The sequence below is a fragment of the Rosa rugosa genome, chromosome 4 (genome assembly GCF_958449725.1).
Source record: "Rosa rugosa chromosome 4, drRosRugo1.1, whole genome shotgun sequence".
NCBI lineage: Eukaryota > Viridiplantae > Streptophyta > Magnoliopsida > Rosales > Rosaceae > Rosa > Rosa rugosa.
This window is the reverse complement of record NC_084823.1, coordinates 34596656-34622843: the sequence shown is the minus strand read 5'-3', so window position 1 is coordinate 34622843 and position 26188 is coordinate 34596656. Positions and strand designations below refer to the sequence as shown.

Here is a 26188-nt window from a genome sequence, read left to right as displayed (position 1 = left end):
CAGCTGGGTGCATCATATTTTGGCGCAACAAACCTAAGCTCAAATGGCGCAGTTGACAATACTTGACTAATCACACTGTCCTATACTCTCAATCGTACTTCACCATTAATAATAACTTGCTTCTTTTTTTTTTTTCGTATAAAAAAAAAAGAACTTGCTTTTTTTCTTTTTTGTATTAAGATGGTGACGTCAATTCGTGTTTTTCTTTGTGTTCATATAGCCTATTAAACAAAAGATTTGATCTTCCATTTTTAGCGTATTTGAGTTTTCATTTGCTTTCCGAGAACACCCTTCAAGGCCTCAACTGATATATCATTTTTCAAATTGGTTCTATTTTTTTGGCCTTTTCTTTTAGCTACAGTGTATTCATGACTAAAGCAACATGGTTTTGTAGCTAGATTAGGGTTGATGACAAAAAAAAAGGCTATTGGTTTACTTTCGGTGTTTATGATTCACATTAAAACCGATATGGAGGAGCTAATTAAAACCGATAAAGGTCACTCTAACTTCGTGCGTGTCTTCATGTACTTGTAACTATTTTATGTTTCTTTTGCCTGTTGACCGACTTATTTTTTTAGTTTAGTTCTTAATTTTGACTCTCATCAACAAAATCTATCCCATTTTAACAATAATGTTTCGCTTTCCCTTACAAAGAAAATGAACAAAAATAGATAATTTCTATAATTGGAGGAAAATAATAGGTAGCCTCATTGAAAAGTAGCATATCACATGCATGTAAAAGGATATTTTGACAAATAAAAGTGTCAAGAAAAACAAAGAAAAGGGAGGAAGCTAACATGGAAAGACAGAAGAAGGCCAAACATAAACACCACTCATTCATTCATTCATGTTCATCATACAGATGCTTACAAGTTTTTACGACACAACGCATAATGAGGCGAGATTCCCGCGGGAGCCAATAGAAGAGGAAACCACCTTATCTTCGGACACCAGAATAATATATTGGTTTGGGTTTCTCTCGTTTTTATTATTATTACTATTTTGTTTTTTATAATTAAACAAAAAGCATAATAATTTTTATCCCTCGCACGTGTCGACGGACGTGACGTGTCATGGGTGGTCCGCAAAGGGATACGGTCAAAGTGACAGAGCGTGTGTCAGCGACGGCCAATAGGATTTAGAGAGAGAAACTGAGGCGCGGGGGCCGAGGGCGAAATCATTTTGCAATCTATTGCTTTATGATTGACACCTCGCTGACCGCACTGTCGTTTTAGCGAAAAATGGCAGCTTTGTCCTTTCACATCTTATTTTACGGGCAGCTCGGGCAACCAGGATGTGATAGCGACCATACCCTTCCCCTCTCATTCATTGCAGTCCCGTCTTTGTCTGCCCGGCTTTCAAGGCGGGCTACTCTTAACCTAATTCCTTTTCTTTTTAATATTTTCTATTTATAAAAATAAAAGGAGAAGTTTTAAATACATCTCTTTAATGACTTTATACACACTCATTCCTCAATATATCTACCTATTTAATTTCTCATTCTAACATTTACTAAATACACAACCCAAATTACGTAAAAAAATCTTGAAATACACTATTATTTAACTACGTTAAGGCTACTATTTAATTAATGAGAGCAGCGCCGCTCTTCCTCAACCCTAGCCCACCGAGGCTAGGCTATCTACCTCCGGCCACCAACAGCCGATCTCTAAGCCAGCCATGGCTCTGGCCATGACACAGCAACAAAGGATGGAATATGATGGTGCGGGTTCCGACTCAACACCATGGAAGTGCAGAGCAACCTGATTGCCCTCTGCCTATTGCTTTACCTGATCTGGGGAACCTAGTCTTCTCCGACGAAGGACGGAACAAGATCGATCAACCCCAAATCGAGGCACTCCTTGTCAAGATGATCTCGATCAGATCTGGCGCGGGGTGTTGGGATATGGGCGATCGCATTGGAAGTCTACTAGGATTGCGCCCTTGGCCTCTCCTCCATCATCGATGGCAACCTATTCCAATCTCTTTGTCATCGGACTCATTGAGCATGACGGCTACTGTCTCCTCCACGAGGCCAAGGCTAGGCCTCTCTCAATCCCAATTTGCTGCTGAAGCCCTGGTTTTAATGGGGACTGTGGATCGATCTACTTCGTCCTGGCCAGGGACGTCAAGGCGAGGTGAGATGCTCCGCTTGGGCGCTGCCGGCGGTGAAGCATGCAAAGATGGAGTGGGGCTCTCGATTGCGGTGGTGCACAGTGGTGGATGGCTCCTGCTCTGGTGGATGGTTTTAACACTATCGGCGCTGGTGCTGTTGATTTGGCTGATCAAACTCCTCATCCAGCCTTTCTCGTCAATCTGGTTCCGATCAGATTCGATGTTCAATGACTTGGGCGGGGATGTCCTGATGGTGCAACTGTCTCTGTGGTTGCACTTGGTGGTCGTCGCAGCGTCAGGTGGCACTGGAGTCCGAGGCACGGAGCTGCTAGAAGGTTGCACGGCGCCGAGATTGGCTGGGCCTTTTGGGCTTGCTTACTCTTTTTGGGACTGGGATGAGGTCTTTGGGCCTTATCTTGGGCCTCATGAGGAATGGGTCAGCCTTCTAGGGCTGAGTCTCATTTAGGTTTTATTTACCTAGCCTATTTACTTGTCTTTGTAACATAGTTTATAGGCTTTCTTGAATAAGTGAGCATGGGTACCGTCAAATGATCGGACCTAATCTATGTATCGCTGTGGTTTTACCACAAACTCTTTATCTGCCCAGAGATGGTAGAGGGAGGATATGTAATGGTCATTTCTGGCCTGAGTAATATTAATATATCGACATGATATTTTTCAAAAAAAAAAGAAAAAAAAAGGCTACTATTTAATTTAATTAGTATATATAATTGACCATATTAATTACTTGTGTTAGTTATTGGGAAATCCATAAGGATTCATTAATGTTCCCTTCAAAGTTCAAATAGATGCTTAGAAATAGGTTTTGTATTATTTGAGTTCTCATCCACCAAACACCCTATTGATCAAGTATAAAATTTTGAGTCGAACATTCAACCAAAACTGTATCAGTAGTTTCTCCACAATGGTAGAACTACAAAGTTGTCATTGGATGGTCAAACAAATTAATAATTACAAAGTTTGATACTTGTGATGTTTTAAATTAGATAATAAATTGACTAATCATAACTTTAAAAAAAAAAAAAAACTAAAAAGTGGGAATAAAGCGATATGTTATAAAAACATTTAATGCCATTGATTTTAAAATTCTAAATTATATGGTCTCACCCCATTTAATTACAATTTATTTAAGAAAATTTTAAATTAGATAGTTTCTAACTTTATTCTTGTTTTAAATGAGGATGCCATTTATAGAAATTCATTGTGTTTATAATTATATAATAATATAAGGAAGATATAATTATTATATTTTTTTTCTAATACATAAATGTCTATTTTGGTCATTTAACCTACCTATAAAATTTGATTTGAAATATAAAATAATAGGATATTGGGGTGTGTATTTAAAATTTCTCAAGCAAAAAATCACTGAAAAAATGAAACAAAACCCTCTTCCTTCAACCCTCAACCAAAGCTCTTCGACATGAGAATGGGAGAGATGCAATATTAGGGCACCTAAAAAGAACCACCCAAAAGCTTTTAATTTCATTTGGAAATGTCAAGGTATCATTTTTTTTTTTTTTTTTGTAGTTTTGAGAATTTACCCTCGTTTATAAGAGCTTAAAGTGATGTTAGTAGTTTAGTACAATGTAGGTTGCTCTGGCAAAATAATGAAAGAAACCCATTGTGATTTTGTTTGTTTTTATGACTTTTGATCTGTGATGGACATGCATCATGTGAAGGACAGGTATGATTTGAATGATCAAAGAGTCTACCTCAATCCTGGTTTTTGTGTATAGTCAATTGAATTGAAGCTCATTCTTCAGAACTAGGTAACTAGTAACTATCGTCATAAATTCATGAATTGAATATGCTAGTACTAGCATCAACTATACAAAAATTTTCTAGACAAACTTACTTTTATAAATAAATGAGTCAAGACACGAAGGGAGGTAGCTAGCTGACCAGAAGACAATACACATAATTACATAAAGTACCTAAGGTGCAGTCCCTATGTGAGAGTTGGGTTATCAGATAAAGGAACTAGGGAGTAATTTCCTTTCCTCACAAAAATAAATAAGAGTCATCATTAATGTTTGATCAAACAAGCTAGAGAACATGGATGAGGAAACAAGCAGCAACCATGTTTAGGGATGGTAATCGGGATTAGGATGGAATGAGTACAACAGATTACTCTAACTCGTTTTGACTGTAATAAGCCGTTTAATTTGAAAAATAATTTTGTATGTCGAACAAACTGTGTGGTAGCAAAAAATTGTTGCTTGATATATGAAAACTATTAAGAATATAAGATTAATTGTTGCCTGGTAGCGAATATCAGAGTGCTGATTTCCATCTAAAATTTCAAAAGCTAAACTCCAAATATACTAAGTGATTAATGAGATAAATATACTTAAAACACTAGCCACATATCAAGCAACAATTCCCTGGATACAATCGCTTGTTTTGTTAATTTCTGCATATACTTGTGTATTGATGTCTATAGTTCATTAATTCTACAGTTTTGTAAGTTTCTGATTTTTATTTGTCAATTTTGTTATCACTGTGCATTGGTTAGAGGATCTCCCTTTTTTTGGATCAATAAAAGTGAGGCAACTTCGAGTTAGGCAATCCTTCAATACAAAAAAGAAGAAGAAGGAAATTTGTCCCTAAAGTTGGCTTTATGAAGCGATATGGATGCATTATGCCCATATCGAAAAATTTACAAGGTACAATGAAGGAAGTAGTATACTAGTATGAGAGGTGACTGGTAACTTGAGGACTGAAGAAGAGTACTACTAGTAACAACTGATAAATCTGAAAGTAAGAAATGGGCACGAGTAGTATGGACTACATATGGACCCAAGCACTTTGGGCCTTAAGACTGTCTAACAAACTCCCTCAAGACTCTGTATATGATGGAACACACTTTAGCATGAATATGAAAAGTATTGATGTTACAATCAACGATAATGCATAATTGCATACTGATCATCTTCTTCACAGATGTATTGTTGTACCTTTGGTTTAGAAATGTGTTTGGGGTGTTTCAGGAAGTAAGTTGAAAAGGAGCTTTCGATCGGTAAAATATTGCTCTTGCAAAACAGCTTTCTGAGTAACCAAGGTGTCATCTCTCGAAATGCAGGCACGACTTAGGGAACCTCGTTCAACTTTTGGTGTTCATGTATGATACCTTTTTAATTTCATTTTTGCATCATATATTGGTTTATCAAGTTATTTCTAGTCCCTTATGTACGTATGTAGAAGATTTTTTTGAGCCCTGGCTTTGTTTTGTATGTCCTTAATTTAAAAGTCGCTAAATGTTGTTACCATTCATTTATCAGTCACTCAACCTATGTCGACATGCCACCGATCCGATGAGTTTCGTCTTCGGCTGCCACGTTCTCGTTTGTGTTAGTTTTTCCTTTTGGCCAAAAAATAATCTCAGTTAATTTATATTTACAGTTGCTTCCAAAATTGCTTATTAACCAGGGCAGTAGGGCAAATTAGTAAAAGAAACTGCTGATGAAGGAAGTATATATAAAAATAGGACAATACAATGACACCGTTCTAAGTTGAAGCAAAAGTAGTTGTCAAAAAAAAAAAAAAGTTGAAGCAAAAGTAGCCGTTCGAAATTTTGTAGAGCATGTCAATGAAGTTGACAAGAGCTAGAGTCGTATATGGTGGGATATGATATTGCATGTAATATTCTCAGAAATCCAGGGGCGATGAACTGGTGGAGTTGTCAGGAAACCTGCACTAATCCCCTGTGGTGGTTGCTTTGACAGTAACACTACTACTGACTCGGAGTTTATTTTATCTTTTTATCTCCAAAGTCTGAATTGAATCATTCATTCATAATTACTTGCTTTTCAATGCATGATGCGACGTATGCTGAAACATTTTATCTCTGCAGGTCTCAGAGGCTGAGAGAGACCACAAAGCAAAAGGAGTAGAGTAGAGAGCATATAGGGTCACCAGAAGTCCAGAACAAGCAAGCATTTCTGGACCACCATTGACTAATTGAAGATGCATCGTGCATATGCTAACCATATCACAGAAAAAGAGAATGGGAATCCTATGTAAATGCATGGATTATTACGATTAGTCTAAGGAAATTGTTAAAACACCGGGAAATCGAAAGGAAGTTGTCGGCAGCGGATCGAGATACTGGCCTCTTTGAAGTTCAGTTGGTGCTCAGTTGCTTTCCGATTTGGGTTGGGTTTTTGTATTCCTTGTTGTCTAACATCAGGTTTTGGGCACAGTATGCTGTCATATTAGCAGGCCCTATGTGCATTTGTTAACTTCTTTTTGAGTAGACCGTAAAATGCTGGACTTGGTGCCTATTTCTATTTCTTCAAAAATAATAAAACTGGTTGAAACACTATGGTTCTGTTAAAAATGCAATTAGCTTAAAAAGTACTGCAAAGAACTAGCTATATTGCAGAACGAACATGCTTATTGTATTTAAGAAATTACACACAGAGATCGTCCAAAAAAAAGAAGAAGAAATTATATAGATTTTGGGTATGTTGATTTTGGGTGCTATGCCTGATTTTAGCCTAACCTATACCAATTTAAAATTGTGAAGTAAGCCTTTGTGGTTAGCCCAAATGGTGAGGGAGAATAAGAAATTATGTTGGGATTAAGCTAAATCAGGAATTTGATTCTCCTTCAATGTAACTACAAAAAAAAAAAAAAAAAAAGGTAAAGAACATTATTGGAGAATAGGAACAATCTAAGTTTGGGAGAATTGTACAAATGATCACTCAACTATAACTCATTTGACACTTTGGTCACTCAATATTCAAATATATCACTTTGGTCTCTCAACTATTACTCTGTCAATCACTTTAGTCATCGAATGAGCATTTTATCTCACTTTAATCACCTCTTCCATTCATTCCTATTCAGATTTCTCAATTTTTCACAATTGGTTGGTCAAAAATATCCTTGATATTATGGTAAATAATTTCTTTTTCAATAAAAAAAATTAACGAAGTGACTAAAGTGAATAATAGAGTTAAAGTTGAGTGACAAAAGTGATATATTTAAAAAGTGAGTGACCAAAGTGTCGAATAGATAAAAGTTGAGTGACCATTTGTATATTCTCCCTCTAAGTTTGCAAAATATAGGGAACTTGCCACAAAGTAAAAGAGTACATAGTGATTAAAATAAGAAGTCTAGCAAAAATGTTTTCTCCGACTCTCGTAAGAAGAATTTGCGGCGGCAAGTCTCGGCGGGCAACGACTGTCACGCCCCTGATTTTTAACACAAATAAAAATCGATATATAACCCCATAATTATAATGCGTGAACGTTCAGTCATCAATACAAAATACCTGGAAACTTTTTCTCCTTTTAACTACACACATATTGATGCCCTGAACCTACTATGTCAATATTGACCCGCTCCGTAGAGTCATATATTACATAAGCTTACGAATTAAATTGCCATCACAAAATAAAACGTAAATGCTCCTCAGAGTTTTGCTACATAGCGGAAGTCATAACAATGGCAAAGCCAACAAAATTTGCTTCATACCCGTAATGCTGCCAGCACGCCACCTCAGCTTCAGCCACGATTACCCTGACCTGCAGGATTAACCCCTACACAATTCCATTGAATAGTGCACCGGGTTGCCACACAACAAACCCGGTAAGCTTATGAAGCTCGTATGAGTAAACTCAAGACCACAAAGCAAAACACATTTCTTAAATCACCTCAACCTAAACACGATATACACATAGCTCACACCTACAGTCATCGATTCCATAATCTTCCATATCGTGCCTACATAAGTCAACTGGTGACTACAGCCTCATGCTTAGATTCTCAACTAGCGTCTCATTACACTAATTCAATCAAACTAGACTTCCTCAAGCAATGTTTGATACCATTCTAACGCCCTACGGCGAACCCCAAACCACGCTCATTCCCTCCCCACTAGGAGCCTTTGTCATCAACATGACATCAAAGGTGAAAACAATGAATCACCTTTCTAACCTCACACAGAGCACAATTCGTCACCACTATGGTCTTCAAGATAAATCAAACCAACAATCAATCAAATCAAGAAGAAAACAAGGCAGTCACAATTCAAAACAAGCAAAACAATTCATAGTAACCCCTGCATATAATTTAGTTCAGGAGGTCACATTAAGTCAAGCAATTCAAGTCAAAGTAGTCATCGTAATCCCACACTCTGACGTCTGTAGGTAGCCCCGACCATCACAGCAGTCTTCTCGATTATTGTTAACTTAATAACAATTCAGCTCTGCTACCGAGCTGTCATCACACTGATCATCACACAGATTTCACCGATCATCACACAGATAGCCATCATCCTACTGATCATCACACTGATAGCGATCATCCAACTAATCATCACGCAGATATCGCCAGTCATCACACAGATAATGATCATCTAACTAATCATCACACAGATATCGCCAGTCATCACACAGATAACCATCATCCAACTAATCATCACACAGATATTGCCAGTCATCACACAGATAGCGATCGTCCAACTAATCATTACGCAGATATCGCCAGTCATCACACAGATAGCGATCATCACCTAGATTCATTGCTAGTCATCACACAGATAGCAATCATCACACAAATATTCCTGCACAAGCTACACAGATATTTCTACACAACCTTTACATTACAATCATCACAAAGATTCATCATATTGATGTCATCGATTCATCACACAGATATTCCTACACAAGCTTTACATTACAATCATCACAAAGATTCATCATATTGATGTCATCGATTCATCACACAGATATTCCTACACAAGCTACCATATCTTAAGTCTCACTTAAGACGGTCATACTAGACCCATGGTATCTCAACACATGATATCCTACAATCACAACTCCATACACAATTTCATCAGTCATCATCCAGGTAGCAATCATCCAACTCATCACACAGATACTCCTACACAAGCCTTACATGACAATCATCACAAAGATTCACCACGAAGCCACTAATACATGAATACATATGTATATACACACACACACACACACACACACACACACACACATAGTCATCCACTCAGAAATGCCACTAATACATGAATACATATGTATATATATATATATATATACCCCATAATATATATATATATATATATATATATATATATATATATATATATATATATATATATATATATATATATATAGACACACACACACACACACACATTCATCCATTCAGAAATGTCACTAATACCATCTATAGTCACAGTTAATCTCATAACTCCAAGACAATATGGTAACTAGGCTCATAACACATATCGCGAGATTTACTCACCTCGAAATTCCCGCTGCGTCTTCAATACAGAACAAGACAGACATACCACAAAACAACCGTCCAAGGATACCTCGTCAAGTACCTGGTCACATACGGTTTCAACTTAGCAACAATCCACAAACGATTTAAGTCTGAAACCCCTGTTTTGAACTAAAATCCCCAAAGTGACGCCAATCAAGGCGAAACCACATCCGAGACCACCCAATGTCTCCGGAATACTTCTACGATCGATATGCCAAAACCACAAGTCGATCGGAAGCTCGAATCCTCACGGATCGAAACATCGAACGGTCCGAAACCGTAAAAATCACAACATGCTCATACGATCTCCAAAAATTACAAACAATATATCGAAATGCTCGTATCGACGAGTAGATCGAACTCAGGAACAGAAAATATCCCTGAGGTGGCCGGAAACCACCGGAAAACACCACCACAGTGGCGGCGCCGCCGGCCCAAAGTCAGAATTTGACAAAACTCCCAACACCAAAGTTCTTCATCTCCACTCCAATTAAAACTTTCATAACTAACACAAAGTCTAAATCATAGCAGTTTGGCCGGAATTTACCTCGCAATATCTGAAATTCGATGAACTCTAGAATTTCAAAGCTTCGATTCGTCCTCCACAAGTGAAATCGTCCCAAGCTGCTTTGGGAGAAGCATCCACGTCCTATGGGCTTCAAAAGCCCTCAAGAATCACCGGCAAAGGTGGCCGGAATCGGAAGTTCACACCTAGGTCCGATGCAGCTCCGCCGCCAAATTTCTCGGCCTTGCACCGCCCTCCACAGCTCGTTTCATGCTCCAATTCTTCCACAGACCTCAAGAGGGGATTGAGGCGAAGAGAACCCACTTTGAATCGCGTCCTATGGTGGCCGGAGGAGGGAGAACGAAGCCGGCGAAGTGGAGAGGAGAAACCGGGCTCGAGAGAGAAGAGGAAAGCTCGGGTTTCCATTTTGGGAAATCTGGGCTTTTCTGCAATTTTCCCAAAAATTCGTCCTTTTATACAAAAATGGAAAGTTTTTCCGAAGCCCATAACTTCTTTATACGAACTCCGATTCTCGCGTTCCACATGTCCACGAACTCGTATCGACGCGCTCTACAACTTTCGTGAAGGAAGTTTTCAGAGAATCTCAACGAATGAAAAGTCAACCCTTGCGCCCCCCTTAAATGACGCTTCCTGAATAATTATTCGCCCGAAACACTTCTGCTCCATCCACGAGCCACGAAACCGTCCGATACCCACAATTTAAATTCCGGAAAATCCTCTAAAAATAAATACGAATTTCCGGGGCATCACAACGACACTGTACCTTTGACTGAGAAGGATGTTGTTTCATCCCTATCTCGTCTATACATTGGAGATGACAACGGGATTGCTTGTCGGGATCTCTAAGTTTTTGATGTTCTGTTGGGTTACGTTGGCAATGGTTGAGGTCAGGTGATAAATCCAGAATTGGACTGGAATTTTTTGGATGGTTGTCAAATTGTGAGAGTCAGAGTGGTGGCTTGGTTGACAGTGTTATGTTCTCGTGTTGGGAAGATCAGTGGGGCCCCGATTGTTGCGGTGGTAGAGGCGATGGAGCGAGGCTTCTCGTTTTCCTTCTCGTGGGTTACAAGTGGGACTGAGCATGGCAAAAGCTTCGCCTTCTGCTTTTCTTTCTCGTCGCTTGTCGCCGTTGGTGGTGAAGAAGAATGTGTTCACAGCTGAGGCAAGTTTGCCGACGACGGCGAAGGCAGCAAGTTTTTTGACCGCAGCTAATCAATGGAGGAATCTGCTAGGGTTTCTTCAAGGTGGGTTTCCAGTTGGGCCTATAGGATGTCATGGATGTGGGCCTTTCTTTTGGCTATTGGCTTGGGCTACTTTGGATCCAAAAGGCCCTTACGATTTCTTTCGTTATATAATTTTAGTCATACTTCCTTCTTTTTTGAAGGAAGTTAAGACTACTTTCTTTTTTTTGAGTGTGGGGAGATCACAAAAACCAGTTGTATGGTTGTATTTTATTTACCTGCTTCTGGGCATCTAGGTTTTTGTTAGAATAATGGTGCATGCATGGACTTTCTAAAAAGTGGGTGTACTCTGTGTATGCTGGGTTCTATTTATTTTAGAATAGGATTTTGTGTACTCTCAAGGATGAATCTGTTGACCCCATAGGGGTATGTCGTCTACTACAGTTTGCTGAATCATAAAATCAGGTTAACATTTTTTGCTTAAAAAAAAAATTTGTAAAATAAAATATAAGATTTTGGGCCCTATCTAATGTTTATTAATTTTGATTTGGATCTCTAAATATGTAGATAGTATAAGACCCTAGTTATTAGCTAATCCAGATTTGCTCACCTAAGGGACAGTTTTAGGGGACTAAGGGACAAATGCATCTAAACCACATGTATTAAATATAAAAGCAGAAGTTATAACAACTTAAAACTGTACATTTATTTTCAGCCGTCAGATTCACTTGTCCCTCACAGTCCCTTAAAAACTGTCCCTTAGGTGAGCAGGCCTTTTAGCTAATCATCCAATTTTGTCCCCTTTCTTTTCACATAACATTGTTTAAGACATATGTAAGATGTGTATGACCTGATTTATGTTCGACAAGAGAACTACTTACATGTGCGGCCAAATGTGTGGTCTCAAGTGAGGGGCGTTTTGCTTATACACAATCTCTTTCTCATACATCTCAAATGGTCATCCAATTTAGTAGTTGATGCATGAACGTCAATAAGACACATTATCATTTATTTTTTCAAGAAAAGAAGAATATGTCTATGACAATCCTTTCGAGAATTATTAGTTTTCAAACAAAAATAAATTATACAAAACGATCCACCTGAAAGGACTCGAAAAAAATGGCCCCTACTTAAGCAATGAATCTATTCAACAAGTGATAACCCAATAACAAAACATAAAGAACAATGGAACCTAATGCAAAAAGGAAAAAAAAAAATGAAGCTCACAATCTTATTAGTTCTTTCCAGTTATGTAATTGCCAATATGCCCCAAGAGTTGTAATAAGGCTGCCCATTGTGTAGCTAGAGCTGCGTTGAGCTTTCCTTTTGCTTCTTTTTGGTGAAAGTTGATGCCAGACTGGCTCAAGCCAACTATTGAGAGTGAAAGAAGTTAATGAGCTGTGTCTAATGGAGTGTGGTACTCTTTCCAATACTATTTTAGTTTGGGATTAATGAGGCTATTATGTACTCCTTGATTGTAAGTTTGTTAATTTATGAATGAATTCCATTTCAACAATAATAATAATAAAAAAAACAACAAACCAGGAAAAAAGAAAGAAAGAGAGTCCTGAAACTGCAATTTCTTCCCCTATTTAAACGAGCAGTGAAAGGCATCATTTACTAAAAAAAAAAAAAAAATCATGAACAAGCTTACTAGATACAACTCTAGTTAATGCATGATTCACAAGACCCTTCTTAGATATTGGGTAAATTTCAGTATGTCTCTATTCATCTCATACTGAGGTTTAAATAGGATTACATATTGTACACAAAAGGAAAAACATGTAACACCTATACTAATCAGTCATATGATTGCAATTCAATCACCTATCATTACAAATCAATCTGATCCTATCATTACAAATCAATCAATCTATAATCAATCAACAATTAATCCTAATTGGAACAGCTCAGCAACAGTCCCCCTCAAGTTGGGGAATAGATGTCTTGAATACCCAACTTGTCCAGTGAGCTGTGGAATACTTTACTGGAGACAGCTTTCGTCAGAATGTCAGCCAATTGATCTTTAGTTCTTATATGTGGCATGTCAATGATTTCTGACTCTAACTTTTCCTTGATGAAATGCCTATCCACTTCAACATGTTTGGTTCTGTCATGTTGAACTGGATTGTGTGTTATATCAATGGCTGCTTTATTGTCACAATATAAGTCCATAGCATATTTGGGTTTGAAGCCCAAATCCTTCATTAAATTTCGGAGCCATAACATCTCACACACACCATGGGCCATCCCACGGTATTCAGCCTCTGCACTTCATCTAGCTACCACTTTCTGCTTCTTACTTCTCCATGTGACAAGATTACCTCCCACAAAAGTGAAGTATCCTGAGGTTGATCTTCTATCAGTGATATATCCAGCCCAATCTGTATCAGTGTATCCAGCCACCTCCAAATGATTATTTTTAGAAAACATGATTCCTTTGCCTAGAGCTGACTTCAAATAACTGAGAATACGATATATCGCGTTCATGTGGTCTTCGCTTGGAGCATGCATGAATTGGTTCACCACACTCACAACATATGCAATGTCAGGACAAGTATGGGAGTGGTAGATGAGTCTGCCAACTAGTCTTTGATATCTCTCTCGGTTAGTAGGCACTTGATCAGGATATTCTGCTAACTTATGATTTTGCTTCATAGGTGTATCTGCAGGTTTGCAAGCCAGCATGCATGTTTCAGTGAGTAGGTCTAAGACAAATTTCCTTGAAGATAAAAAAATGCCTTTATTTCTCCAAAAAAAAAAAAAAAGCCTTTATTTGATCTGGCCACCTCAATGCCAATGAAATACTTAAGTCCACTGAGATCTTTCATCTCAAATTCAGAAGATAGGTAAGCTTCCAATTTCTTCACTTCTACCTGATCATTTCCTGTCACGATCATATCATCTACATAGATAATCAAGGCAGTGATCTTATCATTTCCTGTCACTGTCTGAACCTTCCAAACCATGCTCTGGGAGATTGCTTAAGTCCGTATAGAGATTTCTTCAATCTACACACCATTCCTTCCTACGAAGGTGCAATGAACCCTGGAGGTAGATCCATGTATACTTCCTCCTTCAGATCTCCATGCAAGAATGGATTCTTCACATCAAACTACTTCAAGGGCCAATTTAAGTTTACAGCAAGATAGAGTAATACACGAATAGTACTAATCTTGGCTACCGGTGCAAATGTTTCCTGATAATCAATACCATATGTCTGCGTGTAGCCTTTAACAACTAATCTTGCTTTATACTGTCTAGTGTCCCATCAGCAGTATACTTGAAGGTATAGATCCATCTGCACCCCACTGTTTTCTTTCCTTGAGGTTTTGGTACTAACTCCCATGTATCATTTTTCTCCAAAGCTTCCATTTCAACCTTCATTGCCTCAGTCCATTTGGGATCCACGAAAGCTTCCTGCACTTTATTTGGAATGACAATAGTAGACAATTGAAACACAAATGATGCATATGACTCAGATAACCTATAGGTTGACACATGGTTACTTATGGGGTATTTAGCTTTGGCTATGGGATTTGGCTCATACTGGGTTTTAGGCCTCCCTCTTATTGTACGATTTGGCAACTGATATTTGGGGAACACACTTGTTTCAGTGTTGGGTCTTATTTCAGGGTTAACCTCATTATCATTAGACTCATGATCAGTTACAGGCTCATCATTTATAACACTATCGTACTTAGGTTCAGGATTGAGACTTACCTCATGAGAAATAAGGGACGATGTGGTAGGAGTAGGGGGTCTTCAGTTGAATTTGGCAAGATCGATTGAGGTTGATCATCACTTCCTGTTGTTGGTGATTTTGGTTGATCATCATTTGTTGTTGGCGCTTCAAGGTCTCTTTGAGTTCTTTCTTGTACAACAATTTCTGGTACTTCTAATGCTGAAGAAGACTGCTCTTCTCCAGATGTGTTCTCCCCCTTAAGAGAAGTCCTCGGGGAAAAGAAAAGCTCTTGCTCATAAAATGTTACATCCATTGTAACATACAACTTCCGGGTGGAAGGATTGTAGCACCTATATCCTTTCTGGGTAGAACCATATCCCACAAAGACACACCTCTCACCACAAGCAGCCAACTTTGTTCTCTGATTACCAGAAACGTGTCTATAAGTCACACAACCAAAGATCTTGGGTGGAAGGGTATGGAGTGGTGGTTGGGTAAAGAACTGGCCAAGAGCATCAAGTGGTGTTTTCGGACGTATATGGGCATCCTTATGTGGTGCTTCAAGGGCTTGTGCGGGCAGGCGATTTAGGAGATAAACTGTGGTAAGGATGGCATCACCCCATAGATATTCTGGCATGTGGGCTCCTATAAGCATGGAACGGGAAACTTGAAGGATATGTTGGTTCTTTCGTTCTGCCACACCATTTTGTTAGTGAGTTTGTGGACATGTGGTCTGGTGGATAATGCCATGGTTATTTAAATACTGATGGAGGGCATGGTTTACATATTCACCACCATTATCTGAGCGGAAGACTTTGATGGGAGTTTGGAATTGGTTTGGATCATTTTATGAAAAATTTGAAACACAGAACAAACTTCACTCTTATGCTTCAACAAGAAAATCCAACACATTCTTGTACAATCATCCACAAATAACAAGAAATATTGCATACCAGAAGGAGTAGCTGGACAAGGTCCCCATACATATGAGTGGATCAAGTCAAATGGCCTAACACTGCGAGAATGGCTGAGAGGATAGCTAGCACGGCTACTTTCCTTGGATGCATATTTCACATTGAAAATCAGACTCCTTGCAAGTTGTAAACAAGGTAGGAAGTAAACTCCTCAGGTAGCCAAATGATGGATGTCCCAGTCTCTGGTGTCACAACCAGATATTTTCTCTCTCTTTGCTTGTTGAAATACTCTTCTGAACATGGTATACTTCACTAGCTAGCACGGAGATCACCAGCATCTGTCATTTCCATGTAGTACAATCCCCCCTTCTCAATACCACGACCGATAATTTATCCGGTGAGGATGTCCTGGAAGATGCAACACCAAGGATAAAAGATTACACAACAATACAATTGTTTAGTAATTTGACGCACATACAACAAATTATTCAACAAAGAGGGGACAACTAAAATTGTATCCATGTTTATGGATGGTGTCAATGATACCGATCCAGCACCAGCGATGGGGAATGAGCCATCATTGGCATTAGTAACAACTGATTAGTGAACAGGAGATGGTTTTTGGATGACACTACGATCATGAGTCATATGATCAGTTGCACCAAAGTCAATTATCCACATATCTTTCCAATTAAAGTCTGAAATTTTTAAAGCATAGCCATGTGTACCTGAGTTAGCCTGAAAGGCTTAAGCGAAGGCATGATCATGGCAGAAGTATTGATTTACCTCATTCATCATCGATGATATCTTGGAGAGGGACATCTTGTAGGCGAAAAATATATCTCCTTCCAACTTTCGATTGAGCTGCCCTTTCGGGTTTTCAACTCAACCAACTCCTTTTCTTTTCTTTCCTTTCTTCCTTTTTTTTTTGGGAAAAAATAAAAGTGGGTCGGGCCTTAAAATCACACTGAATCCGCTTGATTTAAGGCACTTCAATATGCTCCTTGCTAGGTAGGCTGAAGGCGACTGAAACCGGCACTACCAGAAAAATGCGCCGTAAAAGACAAAACTCTTTTACGGCGTGTTTTTGAAACGCCGTAAAAGACCATATTAGCACGCCGTGAAAGACATAAAAGAGCGTCGTAAAAGGGTTTTAGAGATTCTTAATTTCAATTTTCAAATACAAAGCGCGCCGTAAATGACCAAATATATGCGCCGTAATTGATATCAAAAGCATGCCGTAATTGATCTCAAAAGCATGCCGTAAAAGACAACAATGAACGCCGTAAAAGGGTTTTAGAGATTTTTTATTTCATTTTGAAATAGCAAAGCACGCCGTAATTGATATCAGAAACACGCCGTAAGTGATCTCAAAAACACACCGTAAATGTGGTTGTAGGATATATTTACAGCATGTAATATTTGCACCCAATTTTTTTTTCCTGTAAATTTTGTGATACCATTTCAAAATCTATATAAATCTATACAATTTATTGAGATGAAAAGAGAGATAACAAACTGCAATATCACATAACAAAATGTAAATTAATATGCCAACAGCAAAAGGAAAACCAAGAATGCACTACGTGCAAAACAAATAAAAGGAAAGAATCTACAACCAGGTCATTTTTCAAGAACTGAAGAACGTTCTCTACATCATAGTCATCCATTGCCCTACCAATTAAAGCATGTCGATTCCTTTGTATCAGAAAGATAGCCACCATTCCAAGAAGGTTGCCAACTACAATTGAACCTATAGGATCGTAAATTCCATTTCCTGTGACATTTACAGCAACCAATGATGCTGCAGCAATGGCAAGACCAGCTACAGAAGCGCCATCCTCAGTCATGACTGCAACAGAGGTAGGATCATGACCACACCATATATAGTCTCTTAATTTCATGCCCTCAGCAGCAGCACCTTTCTTGACAACTTGTATGGCAACAAGAAGAGAAGCGCCTTCAATAATAAACGAACCACCAATCACTATAGCTGCATATTGAATATTTGGAGGGGGTTGTGAAACCCACAAGTTTTGAACTCCATGAACTATAGTTGCACCTGAACCAAGACATTCTACCAATTACGTATAATATAAAATTGCTAAAACACAAAATGACTGCAAACTGTCAAAATGTCAGGAATCAAAAAATTGATTATATTACGGGCAGCATATCTATTAAACAAACTAGTTTAAGCCTATTAATTAAGTATATCAATCAAAGTTTCAGCTCCAAGCCTCCATCAAATCAGTGCCTAACTAGTTGAATCATTTAATCAAAGTTTTATAATTCTATGATTCCTATCAAACAAAATCTGGGCAGCATATTGCAGCCAAGTACTGAAGAAACCAGAGGGCAGTAAAGCTTTATTTTTTCAAATATCTACTAACTGATGCATCAATCCTGGCTCAGAGAAATAGCTGGTAGCCTATAGAGACAAAATGTTTGAAATTTGTAGCTTACCAAGCAAAAGCCCTCGATATGCAAACCTTGGGTTGTCTCGTATGTTCCATGGTGACTTATGTACTTGCATGGATTTAGTTTCATAGTCAAAAGTACACAATTGGCTGAAAGTCTAGCACATGGTAGAAGAGAAGAATCAATGAGGTTTCACAATACATAACAATATATATTAAGCAAAATGAGAGATTTTGTATTACAAATCGACATGCCTATTTAGTAATGCAATGTAATAGTCACACATACCTCTAACCCCCGCAACGCACCATACACCGTGTTTGCCTGCAACCAAAAAGCAAACACAAATCAACATCACAGCATAACCGTAACATATTGTTATGAAATTAGTCTAAATGCAAGTCCAGATTAATTAAACATGATCTAAAATTAAACTGTACTAGTCAGAGCCAGAGGTAGTCCCACAGAATTGCAAGATACAATTGAGACCTTTACTCTTATATATATATTATCTTCAATTTAACAGAACAGAAAATTGCCATCTTGATTCACATTGTGGTTCATTCTACAAAAAGCCTGAGCCTTTAAGACAACAAAATTAACCCTTCAATCTTCACATCAGCAACAAACTATGCATCTGCCTCTAAAATTTTCATCAAACACCAAAGAACTCAAAAACTAACACACTCATATAAAGAAAAGTTGCTAGCTTGATACACATTGCTAATTCATTCTACAAAACTAACACTTTAATGTTAATCTTCAAATCAGCAACAAATTACTATAATAAACACCAACTGACCTCAATGGTGGCCTCCCCAACAATAGCTTTCCCATCTTTCTTCAATACAAACAGAGTATACTCTCATCCACACCAAGATTAAGCTGCAAAAACCATAGCATGCAAACCCAGTAATCAAAATCTCAAATCATTTCCATAAACCAATCTCAATTCCACCAAAAACCCAACTCACATCTTCGCTCGCCGACTGCACCACAACTCATTTCCATAAACCAATCTCAATTCCACCAAAATCACCACAATCCAAAACACACAAAACAAAGCATCACCAACCAAATCACCTCAACCCAATCAAAAACCCTAGCAAGCCCAAAACCCCAATTACCTTATAGTGCATCAAAATGGCACACCCAGGCTCCAACTGCTCCTTATCGACAAAGGAGAGGACCCCCACATAGTACTCGGGCCCCACCGACGACGAAACAATCGCGTGGTTCTCGTCGATCAGCTCCTCGAGATTGCCGACGCTCATGGGCGAGGCACGTAGATCGTCGACCTCAGATCTGTCCTCCTCAGCCTTCTCCTCCTGAGGCTTCAGCCGCTCCTGGTTCGTCACAAACTCCTCCTCTATAAGCAGGTAATCCTTAATCCGCTCCAGCTTCAGTAGCCGGAGCTTGCTCTTGGTCAGCGGCGTCACCGTCGGAAGCCTCGCCGCCGCTTCTGGACCCTTCTGTTTCCGCTGCTTGCGGCCCACTCGGGCCGGCGGAGCCGCCGGCTCGAACTTCTTCTCCTTCTTGTCGTTGCCGTTGGGCTTTCAGTCGCCCGGTAGGCCTTACCGGTTCAAACCGCCCGGAGTTCCCTGACCCATTTTGTTTGCCAAGTTCTAAGAGAGAGAAAGAGTGTTTGCTATGATGGATATATAGAGAGGGAGGACGAGAGAGACAGGCTTTGGGAGAGTTTTTTTTATTTTCTTTTCTCGGCTCAAACCCTGTATTTGATAGCAAACTTCAAAAGGAAGGAAATTAGAATTTGAGCTAAAATAATAGCGGGGTTTCGGATTTTTTTTGGCATTTACGACGCGCATTAAAAATGCGCCGTAAAAGATAAAATTGGAAAGTCTTTTACGGCACACATAAAAGCATGCCGTAAATATAATGTAATTTTTTTTACGGCGCACAATAAAAACACGCCGTAAAAGATCAGAAAAGAAGTCTTTTAAAATGTGCGCCGTAAATGAAATGTAACATTTACGACGCACACGGAATGCACGCCGTAAAAGATCAGAAAGAGAAGTCTTTTACAGCGCAAAAAAAAAACGCCGTAATTTGCGCGTCGTAAAAGACAAGTTTTCTAGTAGTGCGGGTTGACATCGAGATTAGCACAGTGGAAGCAAAGGAAAAGGCGATCTAGGTCCGATCTGGTATGTCAGGCTATGATTCAAACGTGCCAAGCTATGCGATTCCACTTCGTTTTTGGGAATACCGGGTCGTCCGGGCTCTGGAAGCAACGGAAGGATGCAGGTCAGGCTCGTCCGGTGTCTGCTCGTCCTACAACAGTTGCAGTCCCAACACTGAAACCAGGTCAGGTTTGGCTACAACGGCGATTTCTCTTGAGTCGCTGAAATTTGCTGGTTCGTCGTTCTTCGACGAGTTTAGGTCCAAAAACACTGAGGTCGGGTTTCCGGGTTGGAAACACAAAGGGCAAGAGATGTGTTGATACTATCGTCTGAATGAAGATCTGGTCTTGGTTGTCAAAGCATTTCGCCGTCAGCGCCAATTTTGGGTCTGGGTTAATACGCCGGCTACTGGTTGGTTTGACGTCAAGTCTTGACGTCAGCGCGGTTTGAAGTCAATCCAAGTTGGGTCGTAGCCAAAGAGTCTAGTAGCAAGGGAATATGAAATTTCGGTAATTTGGGTCGAGTCTGGGTCCGATCTTTGTCGGAAATGGGACGTCGTAGTCTGGGTCTTGGATACTGTCTAGGTAGTGGTTATACGTAGGTAGTAGGTATGGGTACTAGTATTTGGTATTGGTAAATTTGATACAGGATTTGGCATGGTTCTAAAAAACGCTAGGCGCCAGTCGGGCGGAAGCCTGGGGACTAAGTGGTTTTTTTTTTAAATTTATTTTTTATTTTTATAACATATAATTATATAAATAAAAATATATAAGGTATTATAATGTTCATAAACAGATGCAAAACACATGCAAATTACCAAACCTTTGCATATAATTATATTCATTATTCAACAAGAGTCACAACTCACAAGACAACAACCGTACCATTTCTACAAAAACAGATGCAAATTACCAAACCTTTGCACATAAGTGACATAACAACAAGCTTGCATAACAGAAAGTTCAGAAATAGAAACCGAGCATACTGCATACCAAAATTGGCAGCATACCAAAACATATACAGAGCATACCAAAATCCAAAACTTGCAGCATACTCCGACATTGCATTACCAAAGGTCCAAAACAGATGCTTGATCCATATTATTTTCATACCAAAACAGATGCAAATTTCATCTCAATTATACAATTTCTCATCTCAATTCTCAAATACAAATTTCATCTCATATACTGATATACAAATGTCTCATACTCTCATCTCAATTTATACACTGGCAAAAGGCAAAACAGATGCAATTCGAACCCAGAAATTGAACAAAGTAACCGAACTTAAAGAATCAGAACCAACCTTGAAGAATAAGAAATCGAACCCAAAAATCGAACAAAGTAACCGAACTTGAAGAATTAGAACCAACCTTGAAGAATCCGAATTCGAACCCAAAAATCGAACCAAGCTTCAAGACGTCTATGCTTGCGCCGTTGCTGCTTGAGTTCGACGCAGAAATCTGAAGACTTGAAGACTGAAAACTGAAAACCTAGAAAGTAAGAGACTTGAATGATTGATTGAATGAAAACAGAAACCTAGAAAGGCAGAACCCAGACTTACCAATGTGGTCATGCCAGAGAGAGAGAGAGAGAGGAGAGAGGGAGAAAGGCTCTGCGCCCGTGGCGGAGAGGGAGAGCCAAGAGGAGAGACGGCTTGCTGAGTTGCTGCAGTTGCCCTTTAGCTTAGGTTTGAGTCGATTTGAGTTTAGGTTTCGACTGTTTGTGTTTTTAGTTTTGACGAAGAGACTAGGAGTGCCTAATCGCCTACTGCCCAGTGCCCAGATAGACTGCCCAAGCCGCCTAGGAACTGCCTATACCGACTAGGTGGCCGATTTTCAGCCCCGCGCCTAGCTCGATTGACTAGGCCAAAATCGTAACGAGAGAGAGGCGCCTAGCGCCTAGGCCGATTTTTAGAACATTGGGATTTGGTATGGGTATTCTGAATGAAACTTTTCTGGTATTAGGAAAGGAAGAACAATAATGTTCTTAGGTAATTGGTATATTTTCTGGGCAGCGGAATTCAATTGGTAAAGGTCTCAAGAGCTTATTGCTCTGATACCATCTTAGATATTAGGTAAATTTCAATATATCTCTATTCATCTCATACTGAGGTTTAAATATGATTACAGACTGTACACAAAAGGAAAAACATGTAACACCTATATTAATTAGTCCTATGATTGCAAATCAATCACCTATCATTACAAATCAATCAATGTTATCCTATCATTACAAATCAATCAATGTTATCCTATCATTACAAATCAATCAATCTATAATCAATCAACAATTAATCCTAATTGGAACAGCTCAGCAACAAGAGAAATTTTTCTATCCTACCGTAGAACCATATAGGAGTGCCAAATGGTATGACAACCCAATCAACTTTCGCCACGTGGAATTTTTTAAACGACTCATATCAGGTAAATTAGCCCTGCATTTAACAAAGAATAAAACCAAAATGACGTGAAAAAAAAAAAAATTGCTCTGCCTTCCGTTAGCTAACTACCGTTATCTGCAATGTTTTTCTCTTTTATCAGATCACCAAAGAAACCCTAAACAATCCATAATTCCAATGTTGTCGCTTCTCTCATAGCCCAAAGAGTTCACAGCTAATTCCTCTACACAAATTGCAGTTTCACCCTCCAACAATGAATGAAGATGGAGCCAAAAATAGGTTACTGCACAAGAGATAATTCCTAGATTATCAATTTCTCAAGCATTTTCCTTTTGGCCAAACATCTAAAGCTTTGAGACACCAACATGAAGGAATAACTCATGTTTCCTAATCCTAGCCACCTCTTTCTTTCACCCCGTCTTTGCCATAGAAAAAAGAGCAACAAGGGAGAGAGGTTCTGTTATTTTTGTTTGACGTAACATGTCATACCAATCAATCACAACAAGTCCTTGTTTTCCTTTTACCCAACCCAGAAAAGAAGCCTCAATCTGTTGAAACTAATAAGGCCGGTATCTCCTGCCACGATTTCCTGAAACTATAACTCTTAACACCAATAACTCAATTCAAAGTAGCTGCACTGCAACACCAATAACTCAATTCAAAAATGAAGTACACATTCATCTTCAGTCTTTACACTATATTTTCACAGCGAAATTACATAACCACAGCCTTTAGAGCAAAACGAATTAAATTCAGCCTAAATTTAACTACGCTGATAATGATCGAAGGTTAATGTTCAAAGGTAATTCCAATTTCAAGAATCCATAATTCTCACCGCCTAGGTCAAAGAAATTATACTAAATCGACGAACCACAAATGCAAAATGTGATAAAGGAACAACAAATTACCAAGAGAGGAAGGTCCAATTCCGAAACCGGGACGAAGATAGAGGACGATAGCACCCTCCCAGCGTCATTGCAATCTCTGCCTCTGCGGGAGTCGGTTTTGGGGTTGGGGATGAAGATGAAGATGAAGATGACAAGATGATGAATTTCAGGGTACAAGATGAGTTTCTTATTTCAGTTAACGGGAGGTTTAGAAGTTTTGATTTTGTTTGACGTTGTTGTGTTTTACCGCAACTAAATTTACCTGATATGAGTTGTTAAAAAAATTCCACGTGGCGACAGTTGATTGGGTTGTCATACCATTTGGCACTCTTACATGGTCCTACGGTAGGACAAAAAAATTTCTCCAGCAACAACCCTTACATACAATAATCTTGTTATGTGTATAAAATGAATTCAAAATATGAATGTTTGCTGACCTTCTTGCACTCCTAAATGAGGTATCCAAAAGTCCAGCTAGTACTAATAGAAGTCAGTTATTTTTCTTGTACTTTTTCAGCTCTCACTACAATACTCTTCACTCATTAAAGTGAAATAATATTCACTATTCCAATGCTTTTACACTCATCATACATATCAAACTTCTATTATTTTGTTAACTAAGAGCATCTTTACCAAACTCTCTATCGTGACTCCTTAGCTGTTTTAGAGAACATGTTTAAATTTTTATTTATTTTAGCAGCTGCACCAGACTCCTAAATGACTTTCCATTATAACTTTTAGCTATCTCGCTCCTAAATATAGAGAGCGAGGTGAAGCTCTCTATAATTTAAAACATTCATTTTGAGTTATTTTATGTTATTTATAAATATATTTAAACTCTTTAATTTTCATTCAAAAAATAATATAAATTCAAAACTAGTTAAAATAGAGAGAACTGATGCAGAAGTATTTTAAAAGTGGCTAGCCAAAATAACTTTTAAGCTACTTTACCTAAAGATGCTCTAGCTAAGGGCTGATTTATAGGGTTTTAGCTCCTCCAATTCCATACCCAAAAGGGAAAAATAAAGTGAAATAAAATCAAAGCTACTGAGATTCGCAAATTTTTTTTTTGAAACAAACTAACAAGTCTTTATTAATTAGAAAAATTACAATCGATAGATGTAGAAACTACATCAGAATAAGAAATAACAGAAACAATACTGAAAGCAAGAAAACGGTAACCTAGTAAGGACACTAAGGGATGCAATTAAGCATTTCATGAAGCACTGGATAGAACCCGGGCTATGTGAAACGATGCCAACGATATGGTGCACCATCCCTCCACAAAGATAAATACGTTGAGTAGCAGGTAACCCTCTGTCAAGGTAACCGGTGATAGTATGACCGACCTTGCCTTTTCCATGTAAAAAATACGTCAAAAAGAGAGCAACTTCCTATCTAAGTAACTAAAAAAAATTCCAAAATAATGCAAAAATAGACAAATTGACAACTGTTTAAGGAAAACTGAAATATGGGAGAGAATTGAGTCGTGCTTTCATTGATAATAGGGGCCTCTTTATATAGAGGATTATAAGACATAGAATCAGAGTTGTACAAGGAAAGATAATCATACAATTAATCTGATATCTATGAATATCTCTAATTCATAACTCTATTACAACTAGGTCAAGTAACCTAAAGTTTGGGCCAGACACATATTCTGGATTTACTTGGACACTCCCCCTTGTGTCGCCCAAACGTGGTGCTCCTCTCGTTGCCTCATTAAAAACCTTACCGAGTAACAAAAACCCAGTGGGACAAAAATAACCTCGGTCGAAGGAAAAAAAGAGCACACCACACCCTTCACGTTTCGAGACCATACATGTAGACATCTCCCCCTGATGTCTGCATCTCCCCCTGATGACTACGGTCATGGGAGTTCGGATAACTTTCGTAAATGATGCTACCAACATGTTTCTCGAAAGTGGAATTTAGGCAATGACTTAGTGAGCAAGCCTGCCACACTGTCCTCAGATTGAACCTAGTTCACTTTGATCTTGAGGAGAGTCTGTTGTTGCTAATTATCCTTGGTGTTGTCGCTTTTGATGTAGGCTTACTTCATCTGTTAAAAACAAGCAGCATTATCCTAAATGCTCGTAGGCTCATCTGTGGTAGACTTCATACCACAATTGTTCGAACATGCGTAATTATGGATCCAATTCATATACATTCACGAACCACTTCGTGAAGAGCAATAATCTCTGTATTGTTCGAAGATATAGCGACTAGGGTCTATTCTGTAGTCCTCTAAGATATCGCGGTCTTACCCATGGTGAACACTTAACCATTTTGGGAATGACTTTTGTGTGGGTCAGAGAGATACCCAATATCAGCAAAACATTCCAAAACTCATGTCATTTTGGAATGGGGATAGTGGACGCAGGCCAGTGTTGGCAGCGTTCCTAGTGTGTGATGGGTTCGAATCCATCATCTCTCTGTAGGGATAGAACAAGCCCATATCAATCGTACATCTCAAGTACCAAAAAATATCTTTTACACTAATCCAATGGCGTCGCATTGGCGCAGAGCTATACCTTAGCTAACAAGTTCACTGCAAATGAGATATCTGGTCTTGTGCATTAAGCTAAGTACAATAATGCG

General features: G+C 38.7%; 1 long non-coding RNA gene across 3 annotated transcripts; it reads right to left on the bottom strand.

Moving 5' to 3' along the window:
• Positions 1–17250: 17250 nt before the first annotated feature.
• LOC133743712 (uncharacterized) lies at positions 17251–19895 on the bottom strand. 3 transcript variants are annotated; one of them, XR_009863192.1, is made up of 6 exons: positions 19290–19895; positions 19137–19151; positions 18965–19047; positions 18451–18486; positions 18208–18319; positions 17251–17803 (listed from the first exon to the last, which is right to left on the bottom strand). It is a non-coding gene; the product is annotated as an uncharacterized LOC133743712 (long non-coding RNA). The 3 variants fall into 3 exon arrangements; XR_009863190.1 differs by having other exon boundaries at positions 19137–19895; XR_009863191.1 differs by lacking the exon at positions 19137–19151.
• Between the last annotated feature and the right edge of the window lie 6293 nt (positions 19896–26188).